This window comes from Triturus cristatus, chromosome 2_1 (assembly GCF_964204655.1).
Source record: "Triturus cristatus chromosome 2_1, aTriCri1.1, whole genome shotgun sequence".
NCBI classification, from domain to species: Eukaryota; Metazoa; Chordata; class Amphibia; order Caudata; family Salamandridae; genus Triturus; species Triturus cristatus.
Window position 1 is genome coordinate 284,642,632 of NC_140581.1, and position 26,534 is coordinate 284,669,165.

Below are 26,534 nucleotides of genomic sequence, written 5' to 3' on the forward strand. Positions count from 1 at the left end.
TTTTTTTTTGCTTGGGGCTGAATGGTCAGAAGTTTGGATTAGGGGCCTTTGTGTGACTTATGTGTCTTAAGGGATGATGTTTACACGTTACATACCTGTTAAACATTTTACTGTGTTGTTGTTTTACTGTTTGGGGCGCAATCTGGCCTGGAGTAGCCCTTAAGGGTATTTGGTAATGTATTTTTGGCATTCTCACAGCTGCTGTACAACAGGTATTATTGACATTTTAGGGGCTTGTGAATGGCCTTGTATTCATGCAAAATGTAGGTTATTTTATGTATGCATGTGCCTGTTGATGACTAGCATTGTGACCGCTCCCTGAGTCAAAGCTCATGTAGCCATACATTTTCCTTTGTTATCATTTATCTTTTTTCAATTTACTTACCCACCATGTTTTGTGAGTTTGTGTTTGTGCTAGGTTGTTGATTAGTGAGTTTATTTCCGGCAATGTTTACAAGTATTTTGGGTGGGTAATTGATGTTGCCTTGGGTTGTTTGTGGTTGGCACATTTTTTAAGTTTTTTTCTTATCTGACATTGCTGATTTAATGGTGGTAGTTAAAGTCCCAAGAGCGTCCCATGGATGGATCATGACACGTTTTGGGTATATATCACCCTTCAACAGTGTTGGGTTCTGGAATGTTACTGGGTGGGTGCTCGTGGATTCCGGGGGGGTTCTGTGAAGGAACGTGGAGTGCCATTGGAGCGGCAGTTGCTGCTGGGGGTTGGAGACTATCAGATTTAATAAAGAAGTGCTGAACCTACCTTTTCTTGTGGACTTCTCTTCACTGGCGACGAGTTGTCTGGTAGCTCCATCACCCCTCTGTGAAGCACCGGAGCTGTGACATGCCAACGTTTTGCTCTGCGCAGCTGTGTCCATGCTGTTTGGACGGTTCCTTCTGGTTTTGTGGGGTGTTCTCCTGAGTAAGCAGAGAGCCGGAAGCGCGTAAAAGTGACACCTTGGTGTCCTGGCAGGGGTACAACCTCTGTTGGTGAGTCTCCTTCATTCTTGAGGCCCGCGCGCCTTCATGTTACTGTTGCCATCTCCCGGATGTGGTAGCCCATGTTCGCCATCGCTGCCTGCATAAGTCACAAGCCTTCCCTGCACGTCAGCCGCACGCCTTCTCTGCACGTCAGACACACGCCTCACGTTGCACGTCTGTTGCATCCGCCATCTTTAATCGGGAAGTGTAAAGCCTGCAGTCAATTCCTCATCGAGCTGCGAGTCGGTGATGTGCACAACACTTTACCTAATTTTCACGCATCGGTGATGCGCACACCACAAGCTAGATATTCTGATTGTAATGCCACATAATTGCACTGCGCACTCTGTGATGCGCACACCTGTTTTGGGGTAAATTTAAAAAAAAGTTTAAATCTACACTTCATTGTGACTACATCTACTACTGAATATTTGTTCACACATTATTCTTAATTATTATTTTTAGCATGTGCTGATTTCACTTTGTGTTTTCAATTGGGATAATACTGGTATACGTTGTTTGACAATCAGTTGTAGCAGGGCATTGCTATTTCATGGATGATTACTAGATTGCATGGTGTAAGTTATACTTTGCGTTGTGTTTGGGCAGCAACTCACTGACGCATGGCCATCTACCATGTTATGGCACCTCCACCCTTTTTGCAAATAGCAGGTAGTCCGCCATTGCAGTGGCAGCAATGGAAAGATACTTTTGATGCCCACCTAGAGGCCATTGATGGTGACACTTTTACTGCAAAAAAGAAAAAGCTTTGTTGATCTACAACTTAGATTCAGAGGGCAGAAACATTTTGAAAACATTACCGTTGGAACTGGTAAGCACCAATGTGAGTGATGATGATGAAGGGGACTCTTTAATTATTGATGATTATGCTTCCATAGTCAAAACTTTGGACAAAAGATTAAATCCTAAAAGGAATGTTGTACTCGAGCGCCACAAATCTTTACAACGTGCTCAGATTCCTGGTGAGAATATTGATGACTTTGTGGCAGGTCTCAGGACTTTAGCGGTCACTTGCAACTACAGAGAATTCAGGGATGAAATAATCGGAGATCAACTTATTGAAAGAACTAGCAACAGGAAGATTCAAGTGAAACTTTTGGCTTCGGATGATCCCGACCTTGAGACTGCCCTTTCTTTAGCCAGGAGTATTACTTCTCCTGGGGAGGTTAAATTATTGAATACCAAACCCAGTTTCAAAGCCCTTAAGGGGTCTAACACCAATCCTGTGCATCCTGTGTCACAACCTAAAGTCAAAAGTGCCCAAGTAGAGGTTGTATGTTTCCGCTGTGGTAGCAAATCACATTTAGGGAATGCTAAGTTCTGTTTTGCCTTAAATCAAACATGATTCAAATGTGGGGAAAAGGGTCATTTTGCTTGAATGTGTATAGCCACTTCTTTGAAAAAAAGTCCTGCACAGATGGTGAAAACAATTGCATAAGATATGACTGATTCTGTTGCAGCGTGTTATGAATTATTGATGTTGTCTTCTTCTCCCTTACACTTTGTAGGCATTGTAGAAATATCTTCCATGATATGTTCCCACAAGAGGAAATCTTCCGCATTTGAAGTGAATGTCAACGGGAAGTGTATTGAGTTTTTAGCTGATTCAGGTTCCCCTTTCACGTTGATTAATGCAAAGGATTTTGGGGAGTTGGATGTCATCCAATAGCAACAATCCAACATCAGAATTTTCCCTTATGGTGAGAAAAGAGTAGAAGTGGTAGGGAAGTTTATAGCTGACCTTGCTTTTGGTGAGGATTTGGCTAATGGTACCGTGTACGTTGTGAAGGAAGGTGCGAATGTGTTGGGGTGGGATGAACAAGGTGCCCATGGCATCATATTGGACCCCAATCATCCTGACATGGTGATATCCTGCAAAGCTGTCAATCAATTCTATAGTTTACCCCCACTGTGCAGTGTGTGTGTGATTGCCCAGGTTCCAAACAACAAATGTATTCAAGATTACCCTGAAGGGTTTAATGGAGAGCTTGGAAAATTAAAGGGGTTTCAGCATCTCATTGTGTTAAAGGATGGTGCCTGACCTGTGGCTCACAAAGTGTGCAAGCTACCCATAAGCCTCCAGAAGGAGCTCAAATGCGAACTAGAATGATTGTGTGATATGGGAGTAATTGAGCCCATTGAAGGTTCTGAATGGTTGACCCCCATTGTTTTAGCATGTAAGCAAATCTCTGAGGATGTGTGTGGACTTGAGGGACCTCAATTCCAACATTTGGATTGATCTCTAACCCCTGCCAAACATCAATGAGATGTTGGCTACTTTAGAGGGTGCTAAGTTGGTCACGTCCTTGGACATTTCTTCAGTTTATCATCAAATAGAACTATGTAAGGAGTCAAGACATCTCATGTCTTTCGTTACTCCAGAGGGAGCCTATTGCTACAAACGAATGCCTTTTGGTCTTGCATCAGCTTCTGCAGTGTTTCAGCGATTAATGAAGAATTTGTTCAAGGACACTGCAGGAGCCGTGTTTTTCCAAGATGACATTCTGATTCATGGTAAGACAGAGTTGGAACATGATAATTAAGTTACGCGTGTTTTAGACATAGTCAGATCTATTGGCCTTACTTTGAGAAATGCAAGTTCCTTCAAGAGGGTGTGGATTATCTTGGCACCATATTTCCAATAGGGGTGTCGAACCTAAACTGAAATTAATGGAGGCTATTCAAAATGCACCCACACCTATGAACAAAGACTAGCTTGCCCCTTTTTGGGGTTGGTAGAATACTACGCCAAATTAGTGAGCAACTTTTCCTGCAAAACTGCATCTATGCATGGTCTCTTGAAAAGGAATGTCAAGTATGCGTGGGATGATGATTGTAGCAACAATTTTGAATCGATAAAGCATGATATTGTCCATACCCGCCCTCTTAAATTACTTAACATCAATGACCAGTACATAATATCCACAGACGCAAGTAATGTTGGTTTTGGTGCTGTTCTTTTGCAAATAAAGAGCAGATGGTTGTGAAGAAACGATTGCTTTTGCTTTTGCTTCTAGAACATTAAAGGGCGCTGAAGGTACCTATTCAACCATTGAAAAGGAAGCTTTAGCCGTCTGGTGGGGTGTTCAGTATTTCTGGAATTTCTTGTGGGGCAATGAATTTGTTTTAAGGACTGATCACAAACCTTTGAGTGACCTTTTCACTACTAAAGGTGGTGGGAGGGCTACTTCCGGCATTGCGAAATGGCAGTATAGACTGCAAGAATTCAATTATCGCCTGGAATATGTAGCTGGTGCCAAGAATCTCGTGGCCTATTACTTATCCAGGTTACCCCTTATGGGAAGTGTGTGCGTGGGATCTCCTGATGACTTGGAAATCATTTGTGCGGTGTGTTCCTTGGAAAATACTGTGTATGGTGCTCTTTCTGAGCAAGAATGGTTGCAAGCTTTGTCATGTGATGGTGAAATGAATATGGTCATTGACTCTTTATTGGGTGTGTGGCCCATCAACAAGGATGTCCCTGTGAGTTGATTCCTTATAAAAGGATCAGTGGGGAGTTATCTGCGGTTGATGGTGTGTTAAGGAGAGGTGGTTTATTGGTAGTTCCTGTGTGCATGCACAAAAGGATTTTGGACTTAGCCCATGAAGGTCATCTGGAAATTTGTGCCATGAATCACAGAGTTAGGGAGGATTTTTGGTGGCCATGATTAGACAGAGATGTTGAACACTATATTCGTGACTGCTGCATTTGTGCCGTGAGTGACAAGTTTCAGGTGACTCATCCTTCGCGGTTGATCCCATGGCAGTGAAAAACACGCCCTGCTGCCAACTGGCTTTTGATGTTGCCAGTCCCTTTGGGCTGATTGGGAGTTCTCCCACGTATGCTTTGGTCCTCATTGATTTCATGTCAAAATGGCCTGAGGTCAGGTTTGTGGATAATCTGAATTTTTTGTCTGTCATCAAATTTTTTCAAGATGTGTTTCTCAGGGAGGGGTTTCCAGAAGAATTGGTGTCGGGCAATGGAACTCAATTAGTCTCCAGGGAAATGCAAGACTTTCTCAAAGACATTGATGTTAAGCATATTCTTATTTCCCTTTATCATCCCCACAGCAATGGTTTAGTTGAACGCTTCAACCGCGTTATCAAGGAACATTTGCAACTGGCTTTAGTCAATGGTTTGCATTGGCAGCAAGCTGTTACTGACACATTGTGGGCGGTGAGAACTACTCTTCATGTTAGCACTGGCATGGCTTTGTTCACTTTACTCAGGGGTAGAGTAGCAGGTTCCAAGTTGAACAAGGAGTGGATGTCCAGGAAGGAGGTTGGTAAGGAGAAGTTGCTGAATGTGGTGGATATCAGAGCAGCTGTTCAAGCTAAGTATGGCACTAGGTCTGAAAATGCTGGTGCTTTGTCTGTTAAGGTGGGTGATTGGGTCAGAGTCAAGAAACCGGGATTTATCCACAAAGGCGAGTCACGCATTCCTGTTCTTAGAAGAGTGTCTGTGGTGATAGATCATGTGGTGGTGTTAGAGAACGGCAAGGTATGGGACAAATGTGCTGTTTCTGTGGTGCCCGAATCCAAGGTTGGTTATGTCAACAAGAGAATCGGTGTTCATTTTTCTTCTGCGGTTGTGCCAGGTAGTGCTCATGGGAGGTGGGATGTTCAGTCTGGTTGTGTCCCCGTGAGAGGTGCTTCTGCCCGGTTGAGATCTTTTCATTCGAAGTTTCAAGATTATGTCATGCTGTAGATCCTGTTCATTTCTGGGTCTCTCATTCTTATTCCTTGCTGTGTGCATGTTATTGTTTTTATTGTACTTACTTCATTTTGCCATTTGTGTACTATTCCGTTGCCCTTGCTATTTTCTTCTTGTGCTTGTTACATTCATTATGTTATGAAGGAAGATGGGTGTGTTGGGTTCTGGAATGTTACTGGGTGGGGGCTTGTGAGTTCGGGGGGGTTCTGTGAAGGAACGTGGAGTGTCGTTGGAGAGGCAGTTGCTGCCGGGGGTTGGAGACTATCAGATGTAATAAAGAAGTGCTGAACCTACCTTTTCTTGTGGACTTCTCTTCAGACAGCCTATCTTCCGCAGCCTACTGTCTGGGCTTGGGCACAGGGCCGGCAACACCCATGGGCTGCATAGCTGGTTATGTGATGGTATGATATAAAGGGGGTCCTTTTAAGTAGTGGACACTGTCAAAGGGTCAGAATACCAAAATATAAAAAATTGTAGACCTATTGGCTTTATCAAGGGGTCAGCATATCAACATATATGAATTAGACCTATTGCATTGATGAAAGGTCTCCAATAATTATAGTCAAATGTATGTTTTATAAATTCATACTTGTAATGTTTAATAAAAGTGATTGTCATACTTTTGTTTAATAAAGCCTCATTTAAAAAAGAACATGTCTTTGAGTCTTTCTATTAACACATTTTAGACCACAACATGCAGCAATAGAACTAACCACAAGAGGGCCTGCACTCCAGCTGAAGAGCGTACAGCTGCAGCTCAGAGTGCGTTAAAAAATATGGTGATCTCTCCTGGCTTCATGGATCCAATGACTTAGGAGACCTACCTGTTTTTTGAAGTTGTGGAGGGGCGGCTGTGCTCCCAGCAGCTCTCCACAACATTAAGAAAATGCTTGGTCATTCCCCTGCCCCTTTCAGGGGCACCACCAGGATCAAAAAATATTAACAAAAATCCCTAGCAGGCAATATAGGGCGCTCAATGCCGGAGCCATGAATAATAAATGAGGGCACCTGCAGTAAATGGATTATTCTTTTTTGATTAAAAAAAAATGTGGGTGCCTGGTTCCCGCCCTGGGCAGCCACAACAGTGACATTGATGGGGGTTGCCTCTGCCAGCTGTCCAGCCACCACCGCAGTGGGAGCTGACCTATTTTAAATAATTATTTTAAGTGGGTGCCCGGAAGCCCAACCGTGGTACCCACAACACACCCTTTGTTTGGGGTCGCAGGGGCAGCCCCAAAGACGCCATGGCTTCAGTCGGCTCCCCAGTCAGCAGCCATTGTGGTGCAACCTGGAGCCAGGTCTTTTAACTTGCTTCCGCCAGGGTTCAAGCAAAGCTGTGTTTCGTGCCCGGGAGAGTGTGGTCAGTGTGGTCAGGGTATACGCATACTACCCTAGGCATGAAACAGCAGTGTCCCTGCTGATGAGGTCCCTGAAACACTGCTTGGATTGGTCCCAGGGGTATGAGGTTCCCAGGCCTATCTATGACTCGGGGATGGGGTTTATATGCCACTTCCCTTAATTATACAAACAGCCCTGAGGATGGGATCCCCAGGGACAAATACAGGCATGTGGAAGGGGGCCATGCTCCCCCCCCCTTTAATTATAAAAAAAGGACCTGGGAGATGGGTCCACAGAATATCCTGGAGGTTCAGGGAGGGGGTTGCACCTTCCTTTCCATGCGATGTTTTGTTGAGATGAAGGTGCTGTAGGCAGGATAAGGCAGCCTTGTTCTTTGTTCTCCCTGTCTCTTTTTTTGCTGGTCTTGTTCATATGTGTCTCATAGGTAGCCATTTTCTATTCTAGTCCTTGCATCCTTCTTTGTTATCCATGTGATGACATCCATTTTTAATTTGTTCTCCATGCCGTCTTCCTTGCTCACCTAATGCCCTGTGGTGGATGACCACCATTTTGTTAAGTCAGTGGTTGTTTCTGATTTTGTTTTTTTCCTAATATACTTTACCCTGATATGTTAATTTGTGCACATGGTTGACTCACACAGCTGTTTTTTAAAATAAATAATTTATTAAATATTTGCCTTCCTCTCTACCTCCCATAGGGGCCCCATGTGCCCTGGAGTGAGACCAGCTACTATTTTTTTTATTAATATATTCGATTATTGCCTGTTTCTTCCTGCCTCCGATAGGAGCTATATGGACCCTGGAGAAGCACCGACTTAGTGTTTCCTGTGTGATGTCTTGCAAAGAATAAAATTAGTTTAGGCATGTGTACTCTACTGTTAAAGAACTGTGATCTTTTTTTTTTTTTTTTTATTGGCATTTCAAGAATATACAACTCAAAGACAGACAGAACAGTGTGGTCACAGTACAACAGCATCCGTCATCCATTCGTATTGTTACATTTCTATTCCAAGGTCCGCCAAGCCCTCTACACCCCAGAGCATTTAGGATATACAGTCAATTTATCTGATGCATTTGAAGGTATTGGGTTAGGTATGTCCAGTAGTCTCGTGGTTTCGACCCAGTGGGAAGTTCTTCTTCATAGGTCTTTAAGGTGTCCCTACAGTATGTTAGGTTCGTGATCCAGTCTTTAGGCTTCGGGATTTTCCTGCCACTCCAGCATAGCGAGACTCTCCGTTTGGCCATGAGCAGTGCGACCACACAAAACTTGCGCTTTAAGGCCTTCACCCCGGGCAGGAGACCCAGCAAACAGGTTCTAATACTGCAACTCACTTCACAGCCCACCATCGCCCCCAGCAGCTGCACCACCTGCGTCCAGTATTCCATAACCACCCCACAAGACCATGCGAGATGGACAAAGTCCGCCCCCTCCACATTGCATCGGTCACACCTAGAATCGGCTCGTAAACCGTACCTGTGCAGCCTAGTAGGTGTGTAATATGCTTGGTGTAAGTATTTGAAATGGAGGATGCGCAAGTTTCCATTTGGCGTCAACATGCCTGTTAATGTACATGCCACGCCCCATTCTTCCTCAGTCAAGGGATCCTCTAGACACCCATTCCACTTCTCCATAGATTTACTTGTGTTTGCCGCTATATCGGCTTGTAATTTTGTGTAGAGCGTGGATACTAAATGTTTGGCCGAGGGCGTGGTTATCAGCCATTGCAGGGTAGACAATACCGGCGGTTCCGCCGGAAACGTTGGATATAATCGGTTCACGGCCTTTTGTAGCCGTTGATAGTTGAATTGGAACAACGCTGTCTTGTTACTAATGAAAGTCAGACTGTCAAGCGTCTTGAAAGTTCCATCCTCATAAAGGTCCCCCATCGTGTCGATACCGACCTGACGCAGCAATCCCATCCCCACCTCCTCCTGGGTAACCGAAATCTCCGGATGCCACTGGAGTCGGAGCGCCGGGGCATAGAGCGGCAACTTGTTAGCCTTTCTGCCCATGGTACGCCAGGCTTTGTTCGTGGCATCTACCGGGTTAATGTCGTTCTTGTGCAAGGGAGGCCTACGATGGGTGATGATCGCCTCCAGGGAATCGGTGAGGCGTCCCCTTCCTCAATTGCTGTGTGGGTGAGAAATGGGACTTTGTGATACCAGAAGTGTGCATATTGTGCTTGCGCACATAGGTAGTAGAGCAAGAAGTCTGGGACTCCGAACCCCCCCTGGCTATAAGGTAGGGTAAGTGTCTGCATCTCAACCCTGGCCGTTTTCCCTGCCCATATGAGCTGTAGTACCATCGAGTTAATACGTCGAAACACCTCTGCTGGGGGGTGAATTGGAATGTTATTGAATAGGTATAGTAGTTTGGGAAGCACTACCATTTTGACTATGGCAATGCGGTCCGCTAAAGATAGCGGCAGTTGAATCCATCTTCTTACTTTCCCCTCCAAAGCATCTATCGCCCTCCCATAGTTAGACCTGATCACAATTTCAGGGTCGCGGTGATACCACACTCCCAGATATTTTACCGGTTCGGTGATCCACTCCAGCGGGTAGTCCATGGGGTGCGGCCGCGTTCCGTCCGTTAAAGGTATGATCAGAGACTTGGCCCAGTTGATAGTGATACCCGAGTGGTGCGCAAACTTGATATATTCCCGCAAGAGCGGGTTCAGATTGTCCCCTGGGTCTCTCACATACAACAACATATCGTCAGCATACAATGATATGTGCAGTGGCCTTTGCGGGAATTGCAGCGCTGAGTAGTGATGTCCCTGCCGAATCTTGCATGCCAGTGGCTCTAGCGCTATTGCAAATAAGATAGGGGACAGTGGACATCCCTGCCGAGTCCCCCTTTGTATGGCAATGGGCTCCGAAACATATTTATTCACCCGAACTCGTGCCACCGGCGCGTCATACAAAAGGTGTATCCACTGGAGGAACATAGGCGGGAAGCCCATCCTCCGCAATACTATATTTAGATACGGCCACTCCAGCGAATCAAAGGCTTTGGCCGCGTCTAAAAAGACCGCCGCTGCCTTAGTCGTGGGAGTTAGATAGTGCGACAGGGCGAACAGGGTTCGCGTATTATGTGCTGTAGAACGCGAGGGAATGAACCCAGATTGATCAGGCAAGATCAGCTTAGGCATCAGAGGGTTCAGCCGGACTGCGAGCAGTTTTGCCAATATCTTATTGTCCACATTTATGAGGGACAAGGGTCTGTACGAATCACAGAGCTCTGGGTCTTTTTGCGGCTTGAGTAACGCCAGTAGCAGCGCTTCCCGCAAGGTCGGAGGCAGCCTCTGCTGTTCATGAGCATTGCCATACATCTCCACCAGACGAGGGGCCAGCTGATCCACAAACGCCTTATAAAACTCGCCGGTAAACCCATCCGGTCCCGGGGCCTTGCCATTTGGCAGCGATTTGATCACTTCTGTGACCTCCTCCACCGTGATGGGTAGAGACAGATACTCCCGGTGTGTGTCCGACAGCCAGGCTATCGCCACATCATCTAGATATTCCGTGATTTCCGCCGAATTGGCTGTGGGCCTGGAAGCATACATCGCTCCATATGTAGCCACAAACTCCTTTAGAATGTCCTGTGCGCCATACTGCCGCTCCCCCTGCGAATCGCGAACCATTTGGATGTGCTGCGGTGCACGACCGTCACATATGCTAGCCGCCAGATGCCGTCCCAACCGGCCACCCTCCCCATAGGCCCTCGCTATCTGTCTCTTCGCTGTATATTTGAGTTCCTCCTCCGCATAGTTTTGGTACTCTGAAAGTACAGTTTGGATAGTACCTAATACGTGCGCATCTTGTGTTTGCTCATACTCCCTTTCCAGTTCACGCAACTTATCTTCCCTCACCGTGAGCTGATGCCGTATGTCTTTTAGGATTCCCGCATTCGTGCTGATACAGACACCGCGAATCGTAGCTTTAAAAGCCTCCCAGAGCACGCCCGCGTCTTTCATAGTAGGCGCGTTGTGATCAAAGTACTCCTGTATTGCCTGCCCAATGGTGTCTACATATAGGGGATCTAGTAGCGCTTTGGCATTAAATCTCCAGCTGAAGGGAGGTGGCGTATAGTTCGGGAGCTCTAGGGAAAGGAGCACCGGGCTGTGGTCAGACAGCGTTCTGGGCAGGTGCCGAGCCTCCCTTGTCCACAGAGCAACATCCCCAGTCACCAACCAATAGTCAATGCGGGACCAGCTACCGTGTGCCGCCGACGTATGCGTGGCCTCATTCCCCTCTGGGTTCCTATCTCTCCATATGTCAGTAAGCCCCCTGTCCATCATTATGTCTTTTAAGACCTGCAGCGCACGTCTATGCGGCTCTACCGTCAGTCCAGATCTATCTAGTTCGTCACATAACGCGACATTAAAGTCTCCTCCCCATATCAGGTGCGAGGTATGGAAGTCTCTCAGTTTACCCCACAATGAGTGAAAGAACTGTGGGTCGTCCACATTCGGCCCGTAAACGTTCACAATAGCCAGTCTCTGCCCCCGTAGTAGACCCGAGACGATGACAAATCGCCCCAGGTCGTCCACCACGACGTTATCGATCGCATATTGTAGCCCCTTTCTTACCAGTATTAGCACTCCTCTTGCATAGGATGAGTACGAAGAGTGATGCGCCGATTCAGCCCACCTGCGCCCTATGCTGGGTTGGTGATTTGGTGCACAGTGCGTCTCTTGTATGAGTGCAATATCGATGTGCAGTCTGTCTAGGTATGCCAGTGTCTGTCTGATTTTCTTGGGATTACCTAGCCCCCTCACATTCCATGTCAATAATTGGAGGCGCCCAACCCCTACATGTGCCTCAACCATTTTCCAACAGTGGTGTTATAGCAATATTTATACAACCATTTGGGTAGTACGTTCCAAGGTGTAACTAAGCATAGAATGACCTCATTGTACCTCAACATAAGTGCTCGGATTTCAGCGATGCGTCTCATGCACAGTGACCAACTAAACAGCTTCCCAACCCCTGCCCGCCTCCCCCCACCCACTTCAGCACCCCAATCATGCCAAAGACAAACCCCACAAATCATAACGAACATTATTTAACTTAATTCGGGGCTCACCCGTGTCGGGGGGCCCACCTAGAGCACACAAACTCCATCCAATTTAATGGACGTGAACGGGGATATAGTACATGTCAAGTCCTAAGCGGTATCGTGACTGCGCAATCATCATCACAACTTACAGTAGGGCCTGCAGCGACCACATCAGTATCCTGCGCCTTGCGCTCCACCACACTGTATTCCTGCTGGTATGTGGATCGCGGCCCGGGTCCCAGTCCCCCAGGCGCACAGCCCTCCCAGGGGCGACATACGCGCCAGAGGCCCAGCGCCGGACAGTAGATTCAAGCCTCCCACAGCCCCAGCCGACTGTCAATCGTCCCGACCTCCAGTCTCCACACGGCCAGAGCAGAGAGGATCAGTGTTAGCCAACATGGCGGCCCGAAAGTATGTGAGCGTTACCCCCCTCGGCAGTTTTTAGCTGATCCCAGTCTCAGTCTCATCGGGGTTAGAACGCGTTCAGAGGTACCATAGATCAGCAGGGCGTGTGAGAGGGCGAAACAGTGCGCAGCACTCATACTTACAGTCTCTGATGATCCAGCAAACCTCTCCTGCCAGAGCAACGCCATGGCGCATCCATAGTAGGGTCGCGAGTCCGCCCCACGCTACCCAGTTTGGGCGACATGGGCGTCCCCCCAGCTTGTCCTGATCCAAGTCACCATCTCCCGAGATTGTCTCGTCGACAGGTCACTCATCTGCGTCCGCATTCTGGTCGCTTCTCTGCCGTTCTTTGCACCTGTTTCCGATTTTTTTTATGAGTTCCTGTGCCGCCCTAGGCGTGTGGCATATTGTCGCTCGGCCTTCATACGTCACCCGAAGCCGGGCTGGATATAGCATAGCATAGTCAACACCAAAGTCGCGCAATTTCTTCTTCACCGGGTTGAATTCTTTTCGCGCTAACTGGACGGCGACCGTAAAGTCCGGATAAAATTCCAGCGCATTACCTTGATGTGTAATTTGCCTCTTTTCTCGCGCCAGCCTGAGGATGACATCACGGTCTCTGTAGTTGAGGACCCTGGCAATTATTGGACGCGGGGGCGCCCCAGGCTTCGGCCTCTGGGCCAGCGATCGGTGTGCTCTTTCAATCAGGAACATCGGGGAGAGGTGCTCCGTGCCAAAGACGTTACGAATCAGCTCCTCCACATACGTCTCCATCCGACCAACATTGGTTGATTCCGGAACCCCCGCTATGCGCACGTTATTGCGCCGTGATCGCGCCTCCAAATCCTCTGCCTTATTTTCGAGCACATCCAGCAATCGCTCGGCTTCCGCACACTTTTTGGCCGTGGTCTGCGAGATATCCTCAACCGCTCCAATGCGATTTTCCGCCTCCACCAGCCGCTGCCCGTGCCCATCCAGCTTGGCCGCCATGTTGTCGACGCGGAGCGTTATGGTATCCAGTTTACCGTGGATATCCTGTAGACTCTGCTGGATAGCCCTCAGCGCCCCCTCCATGCCTGAAGGCCCCGGCTCTCCAGCGTCCGAGGCGGTGTCCGACAGTCCGCTGTGCGCCCTCTAGCGCCCCCCAAAGAAAGAACTGTGATCTTGATGACGTGTATAACATTGTCCAGTTTGCCCACGTCTCACTGAATTTCTACTCAATTTTTATTGATCACATGTGCCGAGATGTCAAGCATGATACTGAGACAGAAAGAAATCTATGATTTAGCTGATAGTGACATGAGTTAGGAGAACAAAAGTCTGCTGATTGTGGCACCAGTGGCATCAAGCCCTCATCCTTCTACAGAAATGTGACATTCCTGCTGCACCCTTCTCTGGGCAAAAAGAGGCTGGGAGGAGGATAACCCTTGGATAACAGGCACCACCACCATTGCAGTGACTACAGTCATGGAGAGCCGTATGTCTGCAATTGATTTGTCCCAGTTGCATATTGAATCTTCATAGGAAAGTAAACAAGAACCAGCCTCTACTACAGTTCATCTTCCAAATGTAGGAGCAGCAAAGGACACTGAGCTTGCTGCAGAGCAGGATGCCATTGTGACTGCTCTTCAATTGAACACATCAACTTTATGATCTTGGGAAGGAAAATAAAGATCACTACTGAATTTTCTTCCCCCTTGCAATTATCTTGACATGGATTGAAACCTGATCAAGACCCATAAGAGATAATGTAAATGGAAGGTTCGTGAAAGTCTTTGAATTGAGGTAGATGATGGTGAGTGTGAAGAGTGTGAAGTGAGGTGTGAAAAGTGGCACAAAGGAAGTACAGATCACCTCTATTGAACCTACTTTGTGTAATGTTGTTGCATCACCACTGCCTGGTTCCATCTTTTGAAGAACCCAAAAACCAGCATCAACCATCACTCATACTACAACCATAGCCTGTCTTAGAAAAAAGCAAACAAAACCACCTGGCTCCACCTCAACAAGTTGTTCAGGGTTTGGCACAATAAAAGCTCTCCTCCCAAATTTGGTATGTCTTCACACTCACGCTGCATGAGGAGCACATCACAGAATGCTAAAATTGCTGCAAATACATTCTTTCTGGTAAGTCAGGCGAACATTATGGCACCAGGGACCAACGGGCCCTGCAGAGAAATCAAAATGCAAGTGAGTGTGAAGAGCATGTCAAAAAGACAGCTACTGGTGAGAGAGAAGAAAAAGTTAAACTGATGGAGGTGGTGGTGAGGAAGAAGAGGATGTTGGCATCATATGAAGCAGCCTGTGACTTTAGCTCTTTCTGTTTCTCAAGTAACATAGTGATACAGTCACTGCAAAGAACCCAAGCAGACTACCTACTCCGTGTAGGTCACTGGTGTAGGTATCACAAATAATACAGTCACTACAATCAACTATCAAGGCTGTGTTCACCAAGGAATCACTTCAACACCAAACCTGTGATAAAATCCATTTACACAATGGGAAGATGGCCAAAATGTTAATGCTTGATCTCAACCTCATCCCTTTTGTAAAGAGAGAGGTTCTGGAATTTGTGGAGAACTTCTGACTAGGCCTTAGTGGAGTTCTCTGAGTTCTGCTATGTGGAACTCTGCGAAGTGACCAGAAAACTTTGCTGTACTACACAGGTTCCGCAAGCAGTGGAGTGCCTTAGGTAGCACCATTCATGCTAATTTTAAGCGCCAGGTGTTTGTCCCGCACTGGAAAATCAACGCTAATGGCACCGTGTGCAGCGCAAGAGGGGGCTGCTTCTTTCTGCCACTCAGGTAGATTTTCTACTCAAGTAGCAGCTTCCTCAACACGAACGGATGATTTCTCAACGTGAGTGGTTACGAACATCCGTGACTGCCCGTGTTCAGAAATCTAGCTAGGATGTGGTCCAGCGTTGATTTTTCCTCACGGACTCACTCAAGGTTGGCGAGTGCAAGCAAGGAAAAAACTCCACTCCCATTCACGGAGCCGAGTTTTTGGGAAATCCATGTGCTCCACGGACTGCAGGGTGAGGAAATCTCTGCAAGCTCCGCGAACGGAACGGAGTTCACCGCCCAGGGCAAATTGTAAGGTTCCCAGCCGGACCAAATGTTTCACTGTTGCTATGCCACACTGTACCATGAAGTGCTGCAATTGGTTGGCGGAGTTATGAAAAAGAGCCCTGTTAAGTTCATCTTCCTCACGAAAGACGTGGACCAGTTATCAAGCATCACAGCACAGCTGATCTCCGCTAAGAGAGAGAAGGAAAGGATAGCCGTTTGTCTCACTAGTGATGATGCTTTTCAAGGCATTCAACAGCATGCAACAGTTGCAAGTTTCGACATAGAGAAAACACACACAACTGCTAACATCCTGGACAAATTTAATACCAAAGTCAATGAATGACTTCAACCCATGGATCTCAACATTGGATTTGTTGCCACTGAATAAACATAACAGTGCTAGATTTCCTCACAAAAGAAGAAGTAGGCAACAACATACTGGTCACCTGTCACAGAACTGGCACTCATTTTAGTCATTTGTACAAAGACAAGAAGCAATTGAAGATCATTCATCATGCTAATAGAGTCACTGTAAAAGTCACATACAGGAAGTCCCAACATGTTGGAACTCCATCTACTACTCTATTACAATGCCTGTTTGAGCAGTACATACTACAAAGGTGAGAGGATGCAATTTCCAAAGCTATGACTATAGAGATGGATAAATGGGAGCTAGTGGAGTTCCTGGTGTAAATGCTACTGCCTTTTGAGACTGTGAAATGGGAAGTCGGCATGAGCAACAATACCAAGAGTGAAGCAATTCCATTATTTCACCTGCTGCAGGAACTTTTTCAAAAGGTGGAAAAACATATAGCCATGTCAATGAAGAAGCAGCTGCTTTGGTCAACATCTTAAACCCTTGCGTGAACAAAAATGAAAGGCTACAAAAAGAGCTTGTGTCCTCCCAAGAGTACATTTGTTCTATACAATACTGGATCCATGGTACGAAAAAGCATTGGCCTCTTCATTTCTTTCTCAACATTGGACTCAATTTATAAGAATTGGATCATCAGGAAAACAGATGATCTAGAAGATAATTTCAAATTTGAAGCCATTGCAGAACTGGAGTGCTACTCTCAACCTTCTGGCTCTGAGACCTCCAGAAGCCTGACACAACTGAATCAGCAGCCAACCTCATCACTGGCTACTAAACTGACTGCAACAGCGGCATCACTTCATGTGCAATGGGTTGGTTTATATGGTAGGACTTAAATCTAGTGCATGGGTGCAGGCACTGCCAAAATAGGAAGTGCCAACAACAATGACAGTTGAGAAGATGGTTCAAAACTATATGGATGACCCAACAAAAGTGTGCCTGGATCAACACCCATTGACCTATTGGAATAAGAAGGAACAATGTACAATGCAACACAAAGTATGCACACAGTCTAGAACTCATTCACAAATAATGAGTGTTCCCAAAGTCTATATTTCTAGTAGTGACAAATACCTTTATTAAGGACAAAAACCCTTACCTGCAATGAGGTGGCATGGTTCAGTGGTGTGGGCTACAAGCCCTCCAATCAGGGAAGGGGTTTGCAGTGGAATAGTCAGGAATGGGAACCCTAAGTGTGCCTGGGAGAGGCACAGAGGGCTAAAATGGAGGTTTCTAAACTTAAACATTCTACTTGGTTGATTCATTAGGTACTTTATTCTTGTTTCTAAGGAATAGGATAAAACTAAGAGGGGAGGGTTGCTTCAACCCAATTATGATAGAGGAATCAGCATGTTTCTGCCTTTATCGTAAATATTTGATGCAGTGTTAGGCATTCTTCAGGACCATCCTGGTAGTCACTCTGCCAATAAAAGGGAAGCACAAAGTTCTAAATGGTGTATCACAATGGAGTAGACGCAATATATGACCATCAACGTTGTCAACACCCACAGTTGTCAGGTGTATAACATTCAGGGCTCCAAATGTCTACTGTTCCTCTTTAGTGGCTGCCTGGTCGAGCAAAAAGAACAGTGGCCAGAGCTTAGAAGGCTGGCAATGAAGTATCAAGCATGCCCTATATCCAATGTATGTTTGGAACATGTATTCAGAGCAGCTGGGGCAGTTTCATGGTCAGAGGGACCAGCCTCTCTCATCAAAATGTGAAGAGACTGATGATGATTAAAATGAATAAACATTTCATGGCCAAAAATGATAATGCTTCATAACACAAATCTATGACCAAGGGTAATGGTCAGATATCACAATTATTCTCCGGACGGCTACCCAGGGTTTGAGGCTGAACACTATTTTTCACATTAAAATAGGAACAATAACACACAAAAAGAAAGTTTATACCACTTATTTTACGTAGACTAGACTAAGGCTTAGTTTCTTTTCATTTTCTTGTTTAACAGGTCCATCTCTCTTTAGATAAAATAAAACCCACAAGTAATGTTGACAACAGCCAAAAGAAGAGCCAATGCCTATCTACTTCCATGAGTAATGAGGACTCAAAGAGGCCTACTCCAATTGGCTGGAGCAAGGTGTGATCATAGAGACTAATGGCTCAAGTGGCAAACTCTTATAAAGTACATGTGGTCTGGACATGTCACTTGACAGGTACATTTGCATTTTTAATTGGTTGGATGACCTGCTGGTTACATGTAGGTAATTGTCTTGTCTGGGGTCAGTACGTGATTGGCTCTTAGTTAATGGTACACAACCATGGGAGCCCTCTGACTCCTCATGTACCATATTTACCATAACTCTCTAATATTGTCATTATCTTTTTGAGTTCCATAGGTCTTCTCTACTGCAAGGCGCTCCTGCGGTTCCGCCATGCACCCAAGATGGATAATGTTAGACGAATGCAGTTGCTCCATCCATTTGTGTACAGTATCATTCTGTTTTCATTATAAATATTTTTGAGCTGTGCGGGTCATCCGAAGTTTACATTTTTCCAGCCTAGGTAATGATCAGCTAGTCCGCAAGCTGCTAAAGAGAAAGGCTGTATGAATTTGCTAACTGAACTATCATCTTCCTTCCATGACAGATGTGACGCGCTAATGGCCTTTGGTGAATTTTGTGTTTGTCTATCTCACAACTTTCCCTAGTTCCCCCTGCCGATTCATTCATGAAATTCTAATCCTCGTCCCCCACGTTTTGTGAGCTGTTCAGCTGCTAATTTCCACCATCAACAGATCTTATTCTTGGAAGAGCAGATGTGATTACAGCTATGCAGACTGTAACAGTAGGAGGTTACCATAAATTGCAAATTTGCCCATACCACCCCTCCTACCTAGTCAAGAAGGCAGAATCATAGTGCACAGAAATAAACACAGCAGCCTTTGGCCAAGGATAGGTAGTGTGAACTTTTCTCCACAATCTATGACCCAGCAATTCTACTGAATCAATCTTCTCCTTAGTCCTAAGACATTATGCATTGTTATGATGGTTGCTTTCTTGAATTTTCCATTCACTGTGTTTTCTTTTTTGCTTAGTTGCCTGTGATGCAGAATGAGAATCTTTTGGTTGGTTCACAAGGTTTATTCAGAATAAGAAGAATCTTGTATAGAGTCTTGTGTCTTTCCTGTTAGTGAAGAACCCCCATTAGAATGAAGGCTCTTTGTAAAGCCACTGCATTACGGTACTATTGGGCTGATTGGGGCAAGTAGCAGACATCACTTTTCTACTCAGATAAGGAAAGAATAGGAAGGAGAGAACAGTGTTAAGAACAGGAAGGAGGATATGTGTTGATCCTCGGTTGGCAGACACCATTAGTGGTAAATATATGAAGAGGAAAGAACAAAGGCCGTACATATACAGCTGTTACTGAAAGGAGGGTGGGTTCTGCTCTGGTAAAAGAAAATCAAGCTAATAAAGGGGCAGGGTTGGGCATGGTTATGGTCCGTTTTCCATCTCTGATTGTAGAGGGGTGGATTGGAGGAGAAAGGGAAACCTACCTAGCATTGGAAGGGAGCTCTGATAGAGAGGGACTAAAGAGAGGACGATGGTAATGGAGACAGGTCAACAAATGCTTTGTGGTGAACCAGTGGTGGGGCTCTAATGTTACTATGTTGGGGGACGTTTCTGCTTAGTCAAGTACACTAACCAGTAATGCCTGGTAGCGAATTGGAAATAAAAAGACACACATTGAAGAAAAAAAGAAACCCATTGATTAATATAAAAATCTAAACTAGCACCCTTGCCTCCCATAACAGACCTATCCTTGTCTCCCTAAACCATAAAATACCCCACAACTACTCAAGTCTCCAGCTGTTCTTCCCACTACTACCTAATGCAATAGGCCCACACTTGATTAAAAGAACTGTCCCTCAGTAGCCTACAGACTTAATAAAATGTCTGGTTAAGTGCTGGAAATACCCTGTAAACCTCCTTCACCTCCTCTAGGCTTTGCAGTACATCCTGCAGGAGGGTCTCTGTGGTTTGGAGGGGGAGTGGCTGCTTGGGATCTTGAACGCCTGTAGTGGCAGTAATGGCATTGTGCTAGTTTTCAGTTTGGCTATCGACAGGTTGGGTCACATGTTGTAGGCTTAGTTGCTTGGTTAATGCAAGGTAGAAGACAGAACAGTGTAACTGAAGCAATGAGAAGACACATAGAAACTGTGAGAGAAATGTGGCATGTGCCGAGATGGGAATGTAGACTGGTTGGGATGGAATGGGGAGTTGCTAGGTATGAGCTGGCACTAGGCAACACACCTTTTCTTCTTCTGATTGTTTTCAGTGGTTTAGATACTGAGACAGAAATATACCAAGGTGGACACTTTAAAAATTGGTATCCAGGCTTGGAAGAAAGGAAGAAATACCTCAAAATATGCAGCAATTGTCTTTGTGAAAATAAAGTGACACCTCTCATTCCAGCAGCCACCTGATCCCCTCCAAAGAAAGATCCTTGAATGAATGAATGATTGACATTTGTACAGTGCAACAGCTGTTTCCAAAGTGGCATCCCAGTGATAACCAACAAATAACTTAAACCAGAATGTTCAATCTTTTTATAGAAAAGGTCTACAGAGTTGGCCTTTCTCAGTTCCAACGCAAGCCCATCCCACAGTTTTGCTGCAAACAACGAGGAGCGTCTGCCCCTCCTGGCTTTGCAGACTCTTGGAATACAATACAATCCTTGATTTGCAAAGTGCAGCACTCTAGCAGGTTCAAATTCTTTGAACCTACTGCTGAAATAGCCAGGCCCCTTATTGTATATCACTCTAAAGGTGATCTATAAGGCTTTGAAATTGATCCTTTTGATTACTGACAGGAACCTCGGTATCAATATTCTATCAAACTGATGGAAGGCGAGCAGTAATAGAGTTTTATCAGCATATGACACAATGTTGAAGCCCCAAGGTTCCACCACCTTGTCCAGGGACACTTAATCTGCACTAAACAAGGTAGGACTGAGGGCTGAGCTTTGAGGGACACCGTGCCTCAAATCCTTATAGGTGGATTTGTAAGGCAGAAGTTGCACGGCCTGTGTACAATCAGGCCAGAAAAAGTTTAACCATTGTCTGGCCAGGCTAAACATCCTCTGTAGACATCTCTAACAGGATTACTACAGAATTTTCCCCCTTGTCTAAGTTAGTTTTTATTAATTCAGAGACGTCCAGTACGGGAACTGTGATAATGAACCCCAGACGAAAGCCTGACGAGTCTCGTCAAGTAAGTGGTTATGGAACCTAGTTTTTCCTGCATTTTCCTGACAGCTGGCAAAAAAAAGATTGGCCTGTAATTTCTCATAATTGAGGAATCAGCATTAGGCTTTTTCAAAAGAGGCAAAACTGATGCTTTTTATCAACAGACTGAGACAGAACCTAATTGCAGTGATTGATTAAACAAAGCATTTATAGTGGAGTTTATGGCTAAGGGCTGCTAGTTTTAGAATCCATGGTGTACAAGGGTTGATGGGGGAGCCTGAACTGCAGTTAAGTACTACCACCTCTGAGTCTGCCTGAGAGATTCTTTCAAAGAAGTCATTATCCCTCTCCACCTTGCAACTGAGTCCTTGGCAATCAATGTCTGCAGAGGTGAAGCCATTTACATTGTAAAAATTCTTAAAGATGTCATTTTTTGTTATCAGACAGCAATGGATAAGAAAGAATGAACAGTTTCAAAGATGATTGCCTTTGATGCAATACAAGCATTGGCTATTTGCCTAGAAAAGGCCTCAGACCGCACTTTCTGAATTCTTTTCCAGATGCTTTTTAGGGCCTCTTCATAGATCTTAGTTTGTCTTCATTTCATACTATTTCCTCCATTTCCTTTCCAACAGCTTGCAGTGGAGTTACGTTGCTTTCAGCATGGGGGAAAGACAAGAAGTGGAATGCTTTTGTCTCCTCTTGGTGCATTTTTTAATGAGTACTGTTTTATCAATCGCCTGGAAAAGGGAGTTGCTCTAATGACTCTACATTCACCCCAATATTCCCTTCCAAGGTCCGGACGAAAGGGCCAAGGCCATCCAGTAGCTTGTAGTCAGATATTTTATGCCAGGCTTGGGTAGAGATTTCTGACCTGGGTGCCTCCGGAGGAACCCCTGGGCTGGAGAAAGAAAAATAAATCACCATATAAGGGTTAGACCAAATCAAGGATTTTGGGTTGCCTACACACAAAGAAGGGGCACGAGTAAACATGAGGTCTGGTGTACAGCCATTCTTATGGGTGGGCCCTGACAGTTTTTGCTGGAGATTTTTAGATCTTCCAAACCTTCATTTAACCAGCATGCCATTTTAAAGATAGGATCTTCCATATGGACATTGAAATCCCCTCACACCGTGAACGTTGAGCACTGAATGCATAGAGGGGCAGTAGCATTTGCTAGAAGTTCTCCAAATTTAGAAGTGTATGCCAGAGGCCAATACATCAGGGCCCCCCAAAAAGTGAAATTAGGAGAGATTTAATTGAAGACATTATGGACGAATAAGAGCCAACTCACTGGCAACTCAGTTCTGATGGCCGAAATGTAGGATTGAGTATCCTTCCTGAATAGCTTGTGAGGTGGCAGGAGCAGAGTAGACTACTAGCAGTGTCATTAAGGAATATAGCATCCCAGTAATCATCATTAAGTAAGCTCCAAATAGCCAATGCATGGCTACAACGGGATATGACATTATTCAAACAGGCTGCAATCTGTATTGACCCCCCCATAGCTTGCAAGAGGACATCACTTGTTCCACTATGCTGTTTCCTGTACCCTCCAGTGGAATGGTCTAATTATGAATTGGCACTTTTGGCACTGGAAAAGCAATTCGTAACATCTGTGTATGAGTACTGCTTCCTTACTTACCACAATCCTCCTACTGTGAGAGGGGGGTCAGTCCGCATGGATGGCGCTGGATGCAATCTGGGCACTGACCAGTGCAACCTGCGTCTTCAGCATGCCAGCATTGCACCTGCTGCATGTATCTGCGCCACAGTGTGAATTATATGGTCCCAGGAGTATTGCTTCCTCGAGTGGTTCTCAAATATTATATGGCTCAAATTAAAGATGGAGTCTCTGGGTTCGAACAATGAGAAGTGTGAATATTGGCAGGGGACAGCACTTCAAGTTGAATTGTAAAACAGATTTTTACAATCTAAAATTAATGAACAACACAATAAATCTCCCCACTCTCAGCTTTTTTCCCAACAACACCAACTAAAACAAGCATTGGCATAGCCAATAGGTCTCGCATTTGGGATCTTATAAATATTTAGTTATGCAGCAGGTCCCAAAGGCGAGACCTATTGGCTATGCCAATGCTTGTTAACTTTTAGTTAGTTGTACTACCCATGCAACGCACCTGATATTTTAACAGTCTTTAGTATATAAGGCAAAAATAATGCACATTAACTGTCTTTCTTGACTCCTTAGCGGTGCTGCATATTTGAAGTTTAATGTCTAATCAAAGAAAATTGAATAGTGGTTGCACCACAACAGATGGAGAGGGCGGAGTGAGTGATTGGCCGGGACGTGTGGGCGAGGAGAGAGGCGTGCGCTTGTGAGAGCAGTCTGCTCATTTTCAAGCACTGCACTCGTGCTTGTGGCGCGCCCCTGCTCGCTCCTGCAAGGTGGATGCCGCCACAAGCACGAGTGTGTGCTTGAAAATTAGCAGAGCGACGGCTAAAGGCCCTACTATGCAGCGCATGTGTGCTACGTAGGCGAGACCTAAAGACAATGGCAGAGCCAATAGTCTGAAATGGCAATACCCTTTTGCTTGGCCAATGCTTGTTAAGTCCCTGCACAACACCCATGTGATTCTAAGCAAATCAGTCACCACATATATAAAACTGGAAAAAAATATGACATATGGCAACAACAAAATAAATCCTGTGACAAAGAGAGCAATTGAGCCTAGGTCTTAGTGAAAATACATTTAGAAGCAGATAACATCTGTTGTCACAATAAACATTCATTTCAAAGAAGAAAAGGGCTTCTTTGAGGTGTGTGTGCGGCATAGTAAAACATAGCTTCAAATGTCAAAAAGTTCAACAAAGACGACAGAGAAGAAGAAATAATGAAAATAGTGTGTCAGTCATAGCCAGCAGAAGGACAACAATCAAGCATATATATCAATAAAATTTACAGCAGAAAAGTGCAGTGCAGAACATCTAGCCTGTGCACTTACTATGCTACTCATGTAAATCATTTCTTTATTACATGTTTTTCTTCTCCGAATTTTCCTCAGGGTTAACAGCACTGGCCACACCTACTGAAAGGCTTGCTTTGCATATTCAGCAATAAGTGACGGTGGCTTGAAATAGATTCCACATCTGTCGTTTAACCTGGAGAATGTTACCTAGCACTTGAAAAGGCCCATAATGCATTTTTTTACCATGAAGCCACCCTGAACTGCTGTTCACTCAAAAATGCAACCAAATGTGGAAAAACGTCTTCAGACAAGCCCTTTCCGAATTATGCCCCTTGCAATTGCTGTGGGTTGAAGGGGTTCAGCTCCACAAGCAAACGCACAAACAGAAGCACAACCAGAGGAGTATTCACAGTTGTGTGGTAGATTTAAAAATAATCAAACTCCACACAGAAGACGTCACAAGAGCAGAGAAGAACTTGAGTGATGTGATACCAAGCACAGAGAGGGAGGGGTACAAAATGGTAGAATTTGGTAACATCAGCCGCAAAGAATTACGAAAGGGAGACTAAGCACAATCAAAGCAATTGCACCTGCATCAGCACTGAAGGATCAATGACAAAATAAATTCATTGGACAACATTCACCTATAGCCAGAGAACAAGTAGCCACTACAATCAAATGAAGAACGTGTGCGCACAAAATAAAGTTCCTTCTGGAGATGACGGGAGGAGGGGTTGGTGGAAGAATAAATATAGAAGTCATAAATAAAAAAAAAACGAGACGTAAATTTGATGTTACAAAACAACGGAAACAGTGACAATGAACCGAAATAAAAATGGCAACGGATTTATTGGGGAAAGCCAGTTAGGCCACAACAAAAAAGAAAACAAAAAAATAATTTCAATTAAAATCAGTCTGTTTTAAAGTATGTAATTTCTATTTTTCCCAAAACCCATTTCCAAGGCATCACAAAAAAACTTGAAATATTTCAGTGCATGCTACGTTTACAATCGAACCGCAGATCTTCATTCCCCAAATGAAAAAAATCCTAAAGTATAAACACATTAACCCTTTAGGTTACATATCACTGCTCAAATTAACTTGAGTCAATAATTGATACTACGTCACATAAAAAGCGATTTTTTTTCACGTTGTATTCTAATGTATGCTGTTTAGGGCGTATGCATTGTTCATAAATACTAACATCTACCACGAGGTATATAGACGGAAAAGCAGAAAACAAACACTTTCCAGATGAAGCCCGTAACATATGTTGTTTTATGGAAGTAGAAGCCGTACCTCTGCATATGCCACCTCTCAAGCCAACATATGGTGTGTTCCCACTCTAAAACAGACAATATTTAACATCACAAAAGTGACTCGCGGAGTACACATTTCCTTCGTATCGATTATGTTACACGTTTTTATGAGAAAATCTAATTTCAGGTCGTCGTCTCTGTATGAAAATAAACTTGCTCCAAAGCATGGTGCATAATCTGCAAACAAAAACCACCAAGGACATTAACAGCAATAGAATTACGACTTCCTAGTTTGTTGCTTTTGCTGCCAAATTCTTTGAGGTGTTAGATGCGTTCCTCTGATTGAAAGGGATGATCACATATGAAACGTGATGCTTTTGGTAACACCAAGTCAGCCACAGATCTGTTTCATCCACATGTTAATACTGAGACAGCAACTAAATGTCTCTAAGCAGTATGTTGGGATTAAAATGCCTACCACAGGAAAACGTGTTCAACACCTGCGCCGACCAGAATATCACAACATGTGGAGAGACGGGAACCAAGAAAATACCTGCCAGGTGCGCACATCTCCCACGGCCACGTCCCTACAGGCAGAGCCATGTGTTTAAGAAAATCTTTCTTTCGTATTCCTTTAGTGCGGTGCACATCAATGAACACCACAGAACTCACCTGAGCCGCAGACCACGAAAATGAAGAGCGCCAGGAGCCAGGGTCCCACCGAGGACTTCTCCTCCTCTGCATTCCTCTGCCAGAGGAAAAAGAGTTGTCAGTACATGGACTACGCCGGACCAAGAAAGACACAAAGTACCAGCATAGGGGGGCACACTTTTACTAGAGACGGGTATTAACAGGGGGTACATTTAGGCTCAAGGTGGGAAGTGGAGTGTCTAGTAGTGTATCCATAAGGAGGGAGTTCCCTGCCTCTGGAACAGACATCGGACAGTATACGGAACTGCACTTGGGCTTACTGAAGAGAATACGTCAGCAAAATGGGCTTCACTTGACCCACAGGATCAGAAAGTGATATTTAATGAAAAGGGATACACTCCATGCCATATTAAGAGGGGTTCAGTACAATAAAGTGTCACACCTGGGAGAGAGGGGTCAGAGCAGAGGATGCCCCTAGATGGATGGATT